Source organism: Benincasa hispida, chromosome 10, assembly GCF_027475165.1.
Source record: "Benincasa hispida cultivar pf3 chromosome 10, pf3_genome.v1.1, whole genome shotgun sequence".
Classification (NCBI taxonomy): domain Eukaryota; kingdom Viridiplantae; phylum Streptophyta; class Magnoliopsida; order Cucurbitales; family Cucurbitaceae; genus Benincasa; species Benincasa hispida.
The window spans coordinates 53,496,668-53,501,628 of NC_143487.1; positions in this window are offsets into that span (position 1 = coordinate 53,496,668).

A 4,961-nucleotide genomic window follows, 5' to 3' on the forward strand; every position below is an offset into this window, starting at 1 on the left:
CTTTCTCCAAAAGAAAATGTCCAACTTTGGCATCTACGTTTAGGGCACATCAATCTCAATAGGATTGAGAGATTGGTGAAGAATGGACTTCTAAGTGAGTTAGAAGAAAATTCTTTACTTGTGTGCGAATCTTGCCTTGAAGGTAAGATGACTAAACGACCTTTTACTGGAAAATTTCTAGAGCCAAGGAGCCTCTTGAGTTAGTACATTCTGACCTTTGTGATCTTATGAATGTGCGAGCCCGAGGTGGCTATGAGTATTTTATTAGTTTTACTGATGATTATTCCAGGTACGAGTATGTTTATCTTATGCAATGAAAGTTTGAATCCTTTGAAAAGTTCAAAGAGTTCAAGGTTGAAGTTGAAAACGCATTAGATAGACGAATTAAAACACTTGGATCGAATCGAGGTGGAGAGTTTTTAGACTCGGCATTTCAGGACTATTTGATAGAACATGGAATCGTTTCCCAACTCTCAGCGTCGAGTACACCACAACAGAATGGTGTAGCGGAGAGGAGAAATAGTACCCTGTTAGGCTCGATGATGAGTTACGCTTCCTTACCGGACTCGTTTTGGGGTTTCGCAGTGGAGACTGCGATGTACATACTCAACTGTGTTCCCTCCAAGAGTGTTGCAAGAACACCTCTGGAGTTGTGGAACGGGCGTAAAGCTAGTTGATACGTTATTTTATGAGATGAAAATGTGGAATGAAATGCGGTGATGGAATTGAGTTAAGCAACAAGTTTTCTCAGTGGAATCCAAGTATAAACCCCAATGAGTTTCCTGGTAAGTCTAGGGTCGAACTCAAGGACTTGGTAAAAAAATATGCGGTGGTAATTTTCAGGAAGATTTTGCGGTAACCGGCAACTCAAATAGTTTTTTGGTTTTGTTGGTTGCGGTTATAAAATAAATAAATGCGACAGAGTTTCGAAAAGAGTTGATAAAACGGGAGATGCGATGAGTATGCGGTGAACGGGTTGAGAAGGGTTCGGCTAACACTTCCTAGGATGTGTTCATGTTATGCGACCATGCAACACACATACAATAGCAAACCATCTCTCGACGTGAATGCTATGGCTTCTAATACTAGAACGCATGCGATATATGCGATAAGTCTATAGGACCTACACATAAGCCTCTATTCTTATTTATGCGATGACAAAATGACACATACCAATAAGGCGACCACATAATATCATAACCTATCTCTGGGGTGCATGCGATGCATGTTGGCAAACAAAGCTTATCTCTAAGTCTCTATCTCTTGTTTATGCAGATCTAATCTTGATCTTTCGAGTCTAGATTCTAACCTAGCTCTCTCAAGTCTTAGGTTCTTTCTTTAGACTCTCTCTCGAGTAGCTCTAAAGAGATGTTGGGCACAGCATAAAACAAGACAATCGCAAGCAATGAAGATCCTAGGTCATGTTAGCTTAGTTCTTTTCAACCCATTTAACAAGTTTAGATACTCATGCGTGCTAAGAGAGTGAACAGATGTAGAATAAGAACTTCCATTGTATAAATATAAAGTTGAAGTACAAAATAACAATGCAAGAAGAGAATAAAGAGCCTGGTAGCAATCTCTTGCTTCCTAGGCTTTTACACTGTCTATTCTACTCTTGTTCAAAAGATAATCTTGCTCTCGTGAGAGTCGGCCCGCTCTCTGCTTTCTACGCCTTCGGGTTCTCTCTCGATTGCCCTGAGCGATCTTCTGGCATCTCTTTTCTTCTCTTGCTCCGCCTTCTAAAAATAAAAGAAAACTATGAACACGGCTAAAGCTATGAACAAAAACTTGTTGAACTGGCTGAACTGGTTGACCCCCTTTTATGATTGCACAGATAGGTTGGCTTTAATTCTCTGACTGATGCACCGAATATTTGTCATCGAAAAGCTGAGTGTACTTGTTATTGTTAGCGTCTTGTCAACTTAATTCGGATTCGATCGTCATCAACTTTCTGTCCCATCGTGATTAATTATGCTTTTCAACTAGATGCACCCAAAGTTGCGCCGGTTCTATGCGGCAATCCTTTTTGATGAAGAGTCTGCTACATCAACAATGTAGAAGAGTCTGCTACATCAACAAGAGTTGTTGATGGGAGTTCATCCAGTAGGTCAGTTTCACCTCAAGTGTTGAGGGAACCTTGACGTAGTGGGAGGGTTACGATCGTTCGCTATCTGGGTTTCACAGAAATCCTTACTATGGTAGCAGATGGCGATGTTGAGGATCCGTTGTCTTATAAGAAGGCAATGAAGGATGTTGACCGGGATGAATGGGTCAAGGCCATGGATCTCGAGATGGAGTCGATGTACTTCAATTCAGTATGGGATCTTGTAGATCAGCCTGATGGGGTTCGCCCTATAGGTTGTAAATGGATCTACAAGCACAAATGGGGTGTTGATGGGAAGGTACAGACCTTCAATGCTCAACTTGTGGTAAAGGGTTATACCTAGGTAGAGGGAGTCGACTATGAGGAGACTTTCTCGCCTGTTGCCATGTTAAAGTCGATCCGCATCCTCCTGTCCATTGTAGTTTATTATAATTATGAGATCTGGAAAATGGATGTCAAGACGGCCTTTCTGAATGGCAATCTTGAGGAGACCATTTATATGGTGCAACCCAAGGGATTCATTGCCCAAGGTCAAGAGAAAAAGGTTTGCAAACTGAATCGGTCCATTTATGGACTAAAATAGGCATCTCGATCTTGGAACATACAATTTGATACTGCAATCAAATCGTATGGCTTTGACCAAAACGTTGATGAACCTTGTGTATACAAGACGATCATCAATGCTTCAGTAGTCTTCTTAGTGTTGTATGTAGATGATATTCTACTCATTGGGAATGGTGTAGGTCTACTAACTGCAGTTAAGAACACTCTAGCGACCCAATTTTAAATGAAAGAATTGGGAGAGGCTCAATTTGTTCTTGGTATACAGATCTTGATTCAGACATCGTACATCGATAAGAACAAAGTGTATACACTGACAAGAACAACGTGTTCAGTTGTATGTAGACAAGAACAAATCAGGTATAAAGATTTGGGATCGTAAGAACAAAGTGCTAGCACTGTCTCAGGCATTGTACATTGACAAGATGTTGCTTAAGTACTTAATGCAGGACTCCAAGAGGGGCCTACTGCCGTTCAGGCATGGAGTCACTTTGTCTAAGGACATGTGTCCTAAGACACCTTAAGAGGTTGAGAAGATAAGATGGACCAGTCTAACCCAAGCCATTTTAATGTTGCTGACCTGTTTACGAAGGCTCTCACGGCTACAGTGTTTGAGCATCACCTAAGAAGCATGGGTCTACAGGATCACCCACGGCTGAACTAGGGCAAGTGGGAGATTTTCTTGTACTGGGCCTTTATGCCCTAGTTTATTGTTTTGTAATAAGTTTTGTGTACACCCCACTTCGCTTTAGGACAAGTGGGAGTTGTTGGGGTTGATGCCCTAGAGTCTCATGTCTTGTAGTTTGTAAACAGTATGTACGAACACTTGTGTTGTTAATATTTGATATTTACTTCACATTTTATATTTTGCTCGGTTACTTATTTTATTTGATTTACCACAAACCAATAAACATAAAATCGCTGGTTATCTGTATGTGACTCAAGCATGTATGTGGTGACATACAAGTGGATCATGTCTTGAGTAATAACCAAAATGGTCTGCAGTATATGGATAAATGAGGGAAACCTTATCTTGGTAACGCTATGGACACGACCCGCTTTGAGGAATGGTCACAAGTGTTGTGACTTATCACAGATGGTCTAATCCTGATCATTCGTGTTAGGGACATGCGAGCGGGGGCGTCCTATACAAAGAGTTTGTATATGACCTGACCACGAAGTGTTAACATCTCGTTATATAACACTGTTCATGATAGAGACTTCACTTCACTAGAATGACCATAGGTAACATGACCTCAATCCTGAGTGAGTTGGGAACTCCTGCCATTGAGGGCGGTTCTTTGATTTGTATGGGTGCGAGTGGCCAGGTCGCCGATTCAAACCTACCATTTTAGGGATTCGTCTGATTTAGGAGTTGGGAACTCAATTGCACAAGATGGAATTCACTCCTTCCTCGAGGCAGGGGTAAGTAGATAGATCACTCCCTTAAGGGCTGATTCTGGGGCTTGAACGATGTGGTGCCACACACCTTCTCTTGACCCGAGAGGTGTTCACACATAGTTGGACTATGTTGTATTGTTCGTTAGAGGAATTAGTGGTACTTAAAGAGTGAGATGTAACTACAGAGGCAAAACGGTAAATTGGCCCAGCTGTACATACGAGCATCTGTGAAGGGTCATCGTACTCATGATTGGTTATATCCAATGGACATAGAAATATATCTGTGGTAAAAAGAGTTCAGCTGTTGGTCTTTAGTGGAATCATTGACAGTTAACGAATGGTAGATCTCGTGGCTAAAGAGTTTAGTCAGCTATTCACGTACCGTTGGAGCTTCGAACTACATGTCCATTAGGTCCTCTGGGTAGCTTGAATAAAAGTCGAGAACCAGTATTTGGGTTAATTTGAAATGTTCAAATTGACAAGAGGAAGTTCAATTATATATGATATAATTAGACTGGTTAATTATATATGATATAATTGGCTAAATGTATGAGATATATTATTTTGGAGGAAATTAGATATAAATATGATTTATATCAAGTAAAGGAGAAAATACTATAGTAGATATGTGATATCAAACTATAGGATATAAGTATAATATGATTATATTTATTAATTATTTAATTGATTAATTATATGATCATTAATAATTTTTCCATGTTCGGACTTGGGTAGTGGGCAGCGTTGGTTATGGTAACCGATGGGTTAAAAATGAAAAAAGTTTTCATTTTGAATAGTGCATTCAATCACCGGTCAGATCGCCCAAAAGAATAGCGAAACGCGTGTTGGTGAAAGAAAACGATCGCTCGAGAGCCTATACGATAGCGTTTTTTTA